Source organism: Parasteatoda tepidariorum, chromosome 4, assembly GCF_043381705.1.
Source record: "Parasteatoda tepidariorum isolate YZ-2023 chromosome 4, CAS_Ptep_4.0, whole genome shotgun sequence".
Lineage (NCBI taxonomy): Eukaryota > Metazoa > Arthropoda > Arachnida > Araneae > Theridiidae > Parasteatoda > Parasteatoda tepidariorum.
Window position 1 is genome coordinate 77,046,518 of NC_092207.1, and position 12,123 is coordinate 77,058,640.

Consider the following 12,123-nt stretch of genomic DNA (forward strand, 5'->3'; position numbering starts at 1 on the left):
AATTACAAACTGTTACAGATATTACTTTAACTTCAAAGGGTTTATTTTTGGCACGATTCCTTAAAATTAAAATTAATAATTGTAAGAAGCACACAAGAAAAGGTAATTGGTCTGCTAACGACTTAACTTTTCCTTTTTTGTTTTTTTTGTTTCCTCTGAAGGAAAAACAAGAAACTATCATTAGCCTCTTTATTATACAAGCGACATAAGTAGTACCCTATAAATTAATAAAATTAAACTTATTATTTCTATTCTTATCCGATGAGTATGCATTCATTCCTATAATAAGTCATCATTTGTAAAATTAAAAACACTATTTATGGAAAACAGGGCTCTTTTCTTACTATTTAGAGCCGATATGTCTTCTCATTTTCGCTAAGAAAGTGGATAATAAATAAGAAACAGCTCCTTTAAATTGCAATAATTTCGTTGGTGGCCTTGAAATCTTGCATGGCTGCTACGTCAGGCGAAACAATATGCCGCCCTTCAGAAGGTTAGAAGAGATATTTTTTTTACAAAAAAAAAATCTCATTTTGCACGACAGAAAAAGTATATAAAAATATACATGCATGTATAAGCTATGCAGATGGCCTGGCAATTTGATATTCTGAAGTTTATTTTAATAAATTACCCCACGTCAGATTTGCGAAAGAAATTTTTTTTCCACTCACTGGTAATGATCAAACTAGTTTAGAAAAGAAAAATAAATGCCCGGTATTTCTTTTTTTTTTTTCGCTTACGTAGACGAGATATTATAGTAAGGGCTAGTATAAAAAATAATTTCCTGTCTTTTTTCTTCCTATATGCATAACATGATTTGCAAATAAAGAAAATTCGGATGATAAATATAGTACAATATCAATAGAATGGCTAATCTTTGATTTTCATAAATAGACTCGTAAAAAAGTTATAAGGACACCATATCAAATTTAATTTTTCTTCTTGGAAACTTTTGGGTCTCTTTACTCTTAATGCAATTAGTTTGAAATAGTATTATTTTCTTTCTGATAATGCCTATATTATTATTTAGGAAGAAAAAATACATTATTTACATAAATTTAGTACTTATTTAGAAAAATCTAAAACATTTTATTTTTGGCTAGCAATTGCATTTATACTTCATATTTTATTCTCAATAGACTATTTAAGCATTATGTATCTATGAGACCTCGTTAATTACAAAAAATATTAAAATTAGGGCGAATAATTACCTTATGAAAGAAAAAATCTTACGTGAGGGTGTTTCCAATTTTCCTATTCTGCCAACAAGGGGGTTTAAAATTAAAAATATACAAAATAATTTGATTTACATAATTGCGTAATATAAATACAACACAATATACAATTAACAATTACAATTACATATCAATACAATACAAAAAATATACAATTTGAGGTATACATTGCCACAATAAGTCGGAGAGTGCCCAAATAACTAAGCTATTATTTTACAGGGTGCGTAGCCAAATTATTCAACAAAAAATAAGCACCTTTTAAGCACTTTTCGAGCACTCAGAAAATATTTTTAAGTACTTTAAAAAAATATCATAATTAGGCAGGGTTGGAAAGTTTTTGACAATTTACGGTTTTATCTTGTTTTAACTGTCATGTCCAAAAAAAAATATTTGGCATTGTTTTCGAGAATTATTAAAAATCATGAAATTTTGAATCATGTAAAATGAATGGCGTTTTAATACGCGACGTACTGACAATAGATTGAGGTTGAATTAATTGTGAAAACGTTGAATAGAACAATGTGAATTGTGTCTTTTTGCATAATTTGAATGGAAAATCAACATAGTAAAGGAAAAATTTCATTTTGAAAAGAGGTAAATTAAGCACTTTTTAAAAACACCCAATGAAAAAGAACACCTTTAAAGGCTTTTACAAAACGAAAATCGAAAATTAGCACCTTTCAGTACTTTTCAAAAACTCTACGCACCCTGTTATAGCTATTAGCCGAATTTTCATGTAAACAAATTCTAATAAAAATATATTGTTTAAAGATTGTTGCATAGCATCTCATGCTCTTAAAGGATTTTTTAATAGCAAAAATAATTTAAATTTAGCATAAAATTGCATTGTAAAAAAATGCACAAGCGTATAGCTTGTGACAAGGATCATCCAAAATCACCGAAAGTATGATTACAAAATATTTAAAAGGCTTTGTGAGTTTTAAGTCGTGTAAGAAAACGATTAATCAAAATTATTTTTTAGGCTTTATGAACTATTGTGTCTTACTGACATTTTCATATTTTCAATTATTATTCATATAATTGCTAATTTATTATTCATATTTTCTTTATGAAACATTTTAAAATGAATTATCATTCACTTTTTTCGCAACTGGTCAACTATTGTTGTAAAGCAATTTCTTAGAAAATGTGCTTTATTTTATTTCTCTTATGTCATCTTTATTTGCTTTATTTTATCTCATTTAAGAACAAGAACTGAAAATTAGAAAACAATTCAGTAATTACTCGTTTTTGAAGAATTTTCTGCCAAAAAAGGAATTAATTATAACACAATACAAATACTTTTAAAGCGTTTAATACTTTTATTTTTATTAAGTGTAACGAAAAGCTTACAACAAAACATTTGGAAATAAAATAAAAGCAATCTTTCGCAGATTGTGCAAAATTTGAATGCTATACAAATACTTTAAATACAAATACTCTTACAGCTTTTAATACTTTTATTTTTAATAAATGTAAAGAAAAGCTTACAACAAAATATTTGGAAATAAAATAAAACAATCTTTCGTAGATTGTGCAAAATTTGAATGCTATACAAATACTTTAAATACAAATACTCTTACAGCTTTTAATACTTTCATTTTTATTAAATGTAAAGAAAAGCTTGCAACAAAATATTTAAAATAAAATAAAAGCAATCTTTCGTAGATTGTGCAAAATCAACTGGCTTTTAAATGTTGCACATTCTTTCTTGTAACTTATTTCTCACTAAAATAAATTTAAATAAAAAAATGACGATGAGTTTTTCTTTAATATGTGGGAAAATAATATTTAATTTGGTTCAGAAATAGATTCGAGATTTAAAATGACATGAAATGTACGGTAAAAACATATTTTTCGAAACTAAACATCTGTTTCAAGTGTATTTATTATATTACGCAAATAATACTTAAGTGACATCATACATCGTTAAACAAAACACTCAATATTGACTTCTTTTTTTTTAGACAGGCTTATTAACTGTCAAATAAAAGTAGTTATTTCAGACATATTTATTTTCCCGTTTCTACTTACGTCCACGTCCCTTTCTTTAGTGATGTTCGAGATGTTTTTTTCCGGTCATTCAAAGAGATCGTGATATGGACCAGAAATGACCGATAGTTACTTGCCTTTGGGAGTATCAGTTATCAAAACATCCCTGGCAGTTACTGCCTCAAAGTGTTTATAGATAACAACAAAAGGACGTTAGAGAGACAGAGAGAGAGAGGAAGAAAAAAGGTGAGTTAGTTCTTTAAGTTTACGAACGAGAATAGAGATGAGAGTAGAAAAAATGAACACAAATAATTCAAGATCATTAAAAGGAATTTTCATTTCTTGTATCGAAATTCTTTATAATTAAAATGAAGAGCTTAGTGGACTAAGTTACTAAGTCAAGTCACATTCTAGAAATGTACGAAATTTAGGTTTTAAAAACATGTTGCGTTTAGCGGCATTCATTTAAAAGTTTAATTTATATTTTATAACCGTCGTTGAACAGCCGAACCCAATTTTCGGGTTTACGACTACTTTTGTTTAACTCCGTAGCCTTGTAATTTTGAACCCGATCCAGAAGACAAGGGAACTCCCGAAACACGTATTGGGAGAAATTTGCCTTCGTGGAGGACTTTTTGATGGAGCTACCGAGCATTTTCGTTACATGGAGAGGAAGAGCACGAGAACCTCTCACTGTTAGTCTGACGGTAAGGGGACTTTAACCCATAATCCGTCAACCACTGAGGATATTTGGCGTCAGCATTGTGGTCGGAGCAAGCCGGATGCAGAATTCGTATCGATTGGGATCCGAACGCGGTTCACCTCAATTGAAGGCGAACGCTCTATCCCCTGAGCCATCGCGGCTCTTTAATTTATATTTTATTTTATTTTTTATCTGTCGTTGAACAGCTGACCCAGTTTTGGGTTTACGACCACTTATGTTCAACTCCGTAGCCTTGCAATTTTGTACCAATCCAGATGACAAGGAAACTTCTGGATCAGTACCCCCAGAGGTATGATTTGTTATGGGAACATGGATGACTTTGTGACTCGGCAGATTTAACTTGCATCAGTCACCATTTACTATACGGGGAGACTTCAGCCAGCTGGGATCGAACACATGAACACTTGTACATGGGCTCAGTACCCTACCAACCAAGCTATCCCGGCCTTTTAATTTATATTTATTGAAAGCAGATGCTAGATATTTTTAAATTGACATTAATGTCACGCACCGGTGTAGTGGGGCCGGAATGCATTGGTTCGACGTTTCGGTACTTTTTAGCGAAGCGAAACATGGGTCAGGAACTTATTACAAAATTTTACTTCATAATTTTTTAGAATAAACCGCTCGTAACACTAAAAGGAAACTTTTATTAGGGGCTAAGTTTGAAGGTAATAAAGATAGATTAAGAGAGAAAGACGATAAGTCGATTGCGAAATTAGCCATCCACGTAACATTCCATTTCTGTTTTTAAACTGCGATTATATTTTATTACTTTATATCTGTTTTTAGGAATGGCGGTTGATAAAGAGGAAAAGAATAATTCATAATGGAAATTTTTTAAAGCAGTTCAATGTATAAGTTTTTATAAAAAAATAATTCATAAGTTCTGTATTGCGAAAGGATTTTTAAGATAGACAAAATAAAAATAACGATGAAAATAAGAATATTGAGGATTGTTTTTCGGTAAAAGTCGAGAAAAAATATAGAGGCTACAATTAAATAAAAGTGAGCAAACTTTAAAAAAAATGAAAAACATTTGATAACTTCAGATCATAAAATAATTGTTAATCAAAAATTATCTTCGAAAATTTTAGACTTCACTCTCCCTCCCCAAGGTGCAGTAGCTTGCGTTCCAATAAGAAATGATAATAATTAAAAAAAGAAATAGCACTACAACACTGATGTCACCTATAAAAAAAAAATTTCTACAAAAAATAGGTTAAGTATTTTGCATTTCCATGTTATTTTTTTACTGTTTACGTTATCTTTATTTACTATCTTGTAGGAATAATTTAAAAAAAAAAAACTTACCTGTTCTGTTTCTTCAATCTAGTTCAGTTTAGGAAAATTTTTTAGAGAAATTTATGTTTTAAAATATTTTTGTAAACTCATTCTATTCTAAGACATTCACGAATCTCGCTTCCGCTACAAGAAAAAAACTAACAAACTAAGCCTAAAAACAGTTACTTAAAATAATAGGTTTATCGATTTGTTATATTGTAGAATGTACTGTTAACTTTTCTCAAAATGAACTGATACGGCTAAGAAACAAGGATCTGATGTTCTTAGTAATTACCTTAGAATAATATGCATTTAATATATTTTAACTAATTCTCAATATTTTTCATCCAATGAAGACCACCTTTGCGTGTAGATTGTTTCCTTTCAACAATAATAAGTCATTTTAATTATAATGTCATATACGTACCTAATATTTAAAAGTAAGAAAGAAAAGTAATTGAAAAAATGAGCTTAAAAAAGAAAGCTAAAATGAGTAAGTGGCTATTCTAATATTACGTAAGCATCTTTTTGGTAATTTTTAGCCTCTCCGCCTTGTAAGCAAAAATAAGCAATTCACAATCCCCTTACATTTTTCCTTAAGATTTTGAGTTTCAGCAATTATACCCAGGGTTGACAAAAATTATGATTTTTTTTAAAAAATAAAAAACACTGTCTTTTTATTTTAATCGATTTTTTTATTTAAATTAAATTATTTACAGTTTTTACATTTTTCAATTAAGGCTTTGATAAAATCTATATTATATAAAACGCTAATACGTACGTATGTATCAATAAAACCGATGATATTTCTTTTCTCGCGTAGGCAACAGTTTTTATTTTTAATTGATAGGCTTCGGCGCGCAAGAGCACGTAGTGAGCATTATATGGTTAATCTATATTATATAAAACGCTAATACGTTTTAATTGATAGGCTTCGGCGCGCAAGAGCACGTAGTGAGCATCATATGGTTAGTCGGGTGAATTCTCACCGAATTATCAAAAAAATTCTCACAAAATTATCTTCATCGAAGCCGATGCTTTACATCCGGCGTTCAGTACTATTTCATATTGTTTTACAACACATGGTCTTAGCCCTCTGGTGGNTCACAAATTATACCTTGTAAAAATTTTTTTTCGATTTAAATTAATGCTTTAAAAATAATTTAAATTATGTCAATCCGGAAAATAATCTAATCTAAAAAATTTTTATAATTGGATATATTATTATTTAAATTCATGCATGCTGAAATAATTTCTTTAAAATTTTACTTAATTAAGTTTCTAAATTATAATTTTACAAGAAAATAAATTTCACACGACATTTTAAATGTAGCTTAACATAAATTAGTTTTTATTACGTTTAGTCTGATTGAGTCGAAATGTTATAAAAGCTACATAAAGAGACTACAGATAAATAGACTAATACCGTTTTCGTCTAGATTCTATAGGTTTTAGAACTTAAATGTTCTTACTAAGGTAAAATCACTGGTAAGATTTTGGTAAAACGCTTGGCAACAGCACAGGTTTTTAATTTTTTAATTAATCTAGTGTTCTTACAATCGTGTTCTAGGAACATTATCGACTATATCTATCTTAAGAAATTGTTAGTATTCAAAGTAGCTTAAAAAGAATTTCGGACCATATTTGCCGTCTGGCTCGCCGTGGGAGGTTTTCCGCTATATGTAGAGCAAATGCGGGTTAGTTTCGTCAAAAAGTCCTCCATGAAGGCAAATTTCTCCCAATACTTACTTGATCCAGGAGTTCCCTTATTTTCTAGATTGGGTTCAAAATTGCATGGCTACGGAGTTGCCATTTAATTTTGGGTTGCTGTTCAACAACGGTTATGAAATTAGAAGAAATACCTATGAGCTAAAAGTAAGATACATCAGAAAAAAGTTTTTATTCTCACATCAATTTTAAAACAATTAAAAACTTTTAATGAGAGAAAAATGTGAAAAACAATTTGTTCTCACACGATTAACATTATACATTATTAAATAGTTATTGTTAGATATTCTGAAAATTATTTGAAAAGACGAGTTTATTTTGTTTACAGTTCAGCTGAAGCTTAATTCTATCTAATATAAAGTATATTTAAATAATATTAAGTAACTGTAATTTAAAAGTAATGGTAGTGTACTAAAGTGCAGATTATCGAGAAAATTGTTTAGTTGTACTAAATCTTAACTATAATGTATTTACCTGTATACCATATTACACTGAGTATACTTACCCATCTTTCATTCGATGGGATATTTTTAATTCTAAAAAAGCGTTTTTCTTAATCTCATAAAGTAGGGTCACTTATTGGGACAACAAAAAATTTCAAATTGTTAAATTACGTTTCAAATTGTAAAACTTTTCGGTTTTGTGGATGATTGCATCGTTTTGTAATATCAGTTCTTCATAATTTTTTGATTATTTAACCGTTAAATAGATGATTAATGGAATTTGAATATAAATTTTTTCTCGCTGCATTGTGAGATGTTATATAAAAATTAGGTTACAAAAAAAAAAAAAAATAATAATAAATCAATAGAAGAATTAAAATTGCAAGCTATTATTGAAAAAAAATCATAAAACAATTAGTTTATTCAATATTATACATGCTTACAACCATTTAATTACTCATATGAATATTAACATTTAAAATAAAATTGTACAACAATGATTAAAGTAGTTTTAATATAAGTTGAGGACATATAAAGCATTAAATGGAATTCACTATGACCTTATTATTATGAAATTATCTAAATGAAATTAACCTTTTTCATAATATGGTATAATTTTAATTGAAATATTAAATTATAAAAAATTACTCCAAATTAAAACTTCAAGCTACATTTAAAAAGAAAGAGTTTTAATCTATAAAATAATTTGTTTACCCAGTTTAATATATCTTAACCCCATTTAATCGCTGATATGATTGATAAAGAACACAATAAAGTTCTATAAATATGATTAAAAATCGAAGTACGCCAGAATTGTTTCGTTTTAAATAAAAAATAAGATAAACCATTTTTGGATGCTTTTCAAGCACTTTTAACTAACAATAAATTATTTATATGTCTTTAAATTCGTAACATTGCTAAATTTTTTTTTTTTAAATTTCAAAAAATAAAAATTTTTTTTATTTTTTAAATCCCCCCCCTTTTTTATTTTTACGTAATTTTTATTTGCTTATTGATAACCTAAAGATATTCATTTATATTTACATAATAACATTTTCTACATTTACTTTTGAGCAAAATCAAAAGAAAGAATTCAAAATATATTGGCTAAATGGATACAACGTGTTGTAAAATTTTTTATAATTTTTAAAACTCTTGCTCAATTGTTGTGAGTTTTAAATTATTTGAAGTTTTAATGTACGCAGTAAAATTTATTTTCTTTTGGGTATCGGACCCTTGCAAGTTTATAAACAAAATGAGTACATTTAAAGTAATAAATGAAATTGACATTTATTTAATTTAAAAACAGAAATAAACCATAAATGAATATGAAATCGAATGAATTTGTCTTGTGATTTGGAGTAATGTTAATTGAAATTTGAAATTGTAATGTTAATTAACGTACTAATATCTAATTCAATTAATGTAATTAATAATGTTAATTGAATTGAAGATAAATTAAATCCAGTGCCTGAAAGCAAAATAAAGCATTTTGATCTATAAAACGATTAGTTTATATTATGCTTCTATATCTATTTATGGATCGTAATTTCAGATAAAATCATTGGAATAGAATCAATATAACTTAAGCAAAATTATTATATTTTTCAAATATTGTTATTTAATTGGCAAAAAAAAAATTAAATTTGCTGAATTGTAAAATGCTAAATAGAGCAATAATTAATAAAATGAATAAACTTTACTTTCAACAGTGAAAAAATAACAATTAAAAATTCTTCTGGAGAAAGAGAAATGGACCGTAAGCCGTTTTCTTTGCCAAAGGGAAAAATTTCATTGCCACACATAGCAACTAATTCGTATTCTTCAAGATGAAAACGATTTACAAAAAATAGTTTTTTTATGAAAGCATAAAACGATATCATTCCTACTAAAATAATTAGGAGAATAAGCTTCACAGAGCTTCTCATTAACATTTCAAGAGTTAATGAGGTTAAAAATAAAACGGAATATTAATAAAACGAAAAATATAGATACACTTAGAATGGCAAAAACATAAACGATGTGGATGGAAGCTGTAAAGAAGGCAGCTAAAGTGTATCGTGAATAGAGCTTCCCTGCGCATGCTCAGTATGTCGGCTGATTTGGTAGGTGTGTCTCTGGGTCGGTTTAGCGAGGAGAGAAGAAGAGAACATAACAGCAGTTTATCCCACGTGCATCTGCTTTCTTTCCTTGGAGCTATAGAATGGTTAATCTTTGCTCCCTATAGATAGAATTTTTTAGACTATTTGGCAATTAGAAATTTTGTTACATTTATGAATTTCGTTGTGCATAAGTGGACATTATTTGTTTGGAAAATATCCAGTACTCATAAAAATCGAGAAATGTGACTGTATAAACATACTTTTTTAAATTTGCATGTGACAACGTTTTATAATTGATTATTTTCCCTTCATCGAAAATCGGACTAGGAATTGCCTCATAGATTCGCTCTTTTTCTATTTTATTTGTTTTCTTGGATTGGCTTAAACGTGGCGACCATAGCGGGGCTTTCGTGTGAAACGTTTTGGTAAGTAAGTTAAAGGAATATGCTTTATAATTTTTTTTTACTTGCAGTTTTCTTAAACAGTTTTAAATATTTATTATTTGTTCATAATATCTTATTTTTAATTTTATTAAAATAAATTTCAGGTTGAATTAGATTTAAAGTTAAATGATGCAAAATCATGTTCCTTATAGATTTATTTCACTAAATTGTTTTCAATAATTCTCGAAAGAAAAAAATTACAATATAAAATTCATTAAAAATTGGTCTTGAAAAATCTATACTATTTAAAACTAATTGTAATTTTTATTCATTTAGGTTTTAATTAAAAGTGGAATTATCTACTTATAAGAATCAATATCATAAAAGTCCATTTCAATTATATCTTTAAGAATAGTTGTGGATCAATTAAAGTAATGAACATCACCTTTTACAATATCAATGAGAGGGTCGCAATATCGAGAAGATACGAGCGTTTGTAACACCTTTAGAGTATAATTAACTTGATTCTAGGCCATTGATGTTCATAGTTTGATTTCGGAGAAGGGTGCATTATACTATGCGGTTACATTTTGATAGAGGATGTCCATTTAATTTAAAATTCTTAAGATGTATTCCCTATATGACTGCAATATATCCATCTGATATATTATGTGCAACAAATCCAATTTGGGCAAATCTGTTGCTAAAAAAACCCCCCTTCTAATTTAATTAAAATCTTTTCACTAAATATTAATAATTTCTCTAAAAAATCATCGAGATTATAATGTTATATTTAAGTTCAACCTATTATTAATTATAAACTTTTGAGTTATCCAGTATAATATAATTACCGTTCGCAAATCCAGTTTCTGGCCAATCCAAGGTAACGACAGATCAAATGCGTTTCTGTACTTCAGTAGGAACACGACCTAAAAAATATATTCCTACTGTCTTTATTTTGGTTTTAATTTCATATTTTGTAATCTGGCAACTTAGTTACGAAAATGATTTTAAATCATTTTTGGAGGATGTCAGTTATACGTGTACGTCTGTTCTCCCTCCTAGTTTTATATTCCTATTTGTGTTTTAATTAGTATTTTTCTTAAATTTTTGTCTTGATTTGGATTCTTTTGAATTTTAGTGTTTTTTTTTTTGCTTGATTTGTTTTATCTTCAAATTGTTTTTTTTTGGAGGAGGGGGGGGGGTTCTCCTCACACTATTTATTGTGTCGATATATTTTGCTTTACATTAATACAATACTAAAAAGAACTATCTTGCGGATATAATCGATTGAGCTGACGACAAGATTATATCTTTTAGTTGTTTTGACTCCTATATTTTTTAAATTTGAATTCTTTTTCTAAGTTTATAAAAATTTTAACTACTTTTTCGTCATTATTTTTCTTATTAACTTTTTTTCTTTCTCGTTTTACACACACACATCAGAAAATCTGACACGTTTGAGATACTCGCAATCAAACGATTGAGTCCATAGGCAGGAGTTTTTAAACTTATTCGTATCTAGCCCTCCTTCTAGTCATGATGTTAATCTGAAGATTGCAGGTATTTATATATACGCCCCTTGGTATATAAATTTTTTTTTATTTCCACTGCCAACCTGTGTCAACATTTCGTCGATTTTACAGGGCAGATCTGCTCTTTCAGGGGCGCCATATTAGGTGGGTCAACGTTGCTCCCACAGTAAGGACAGATAGTACAGAGAATGAAAGAACATTCATGCCTTTTTCGGGATTCGAACCCAGAAGCTTTTCGATGCAAGGTCAGTTCCCTGACGCCTACACAGCCCTGTCGGCGGTTTGAGTTTAGCTTAGATTTATCTTTAACTAAATTTATTGATCATTAAAGAAAATATTAAAAAAAATGCTGATGCACGCTAGAAAAGATAGTACTACTAGTAGATAGATTTTTAACTATAATACATTAATTTCCGCTATTAAATGGGGCATAGCTTTTATCCAAGCTTGAATACCAATTAAGAATAATTTATAAAAAAATATTTATTCGTGTATATTTTTCACGCTATTTACCTCTTAAAATGCTAAGTCTTATTTTAAGTTCAACAGAATGCTAAAAATGTTAAAAAGCGTTTTCAAAATTGGTATTTAATTAAAGATAAAAATAAATAATCCATATTTACCCATTTGTAAAGAATTTAAAAATGCATAAACTTGGCATTTGGATAGTTATGGATTTTCTTTCGCTAAGAAAAAT

General features: G+C 28.3%; 1 protein-coding gene across 5 annotated transcripts in view; it reads left to right on the forward strand.

The window, feature by feature from the left end:
- The first annotated feature begins 3,320 nt into the window (after positions 1 to 3,320).
- LOC107442082 (5'-AMP-activated protein kinase subunit gamma-1) overlaps positions 3,321 to 12,123 on the forward strand; it is a 158,155-nt gene continuing 149,352 nt past the window's right edge. Inside the window, exon 1 of one of the 5 annotated variants that reach the window (XM_071180072.1) lies at positions 3,321 to 3,473. The gene's annotated coding sequence lies outside the window, so the exon portion shown is untranslated. Of the gene's footprint in view, positions 3,474 to 9,199; positions 9,934 to 12,123 lie in introns of those variants that run through there. The other 4 variants (XM_043041593.2, XM_043041592.2, XM_071180071.1 and 1 more) reach the window with 4 other exon arrangements.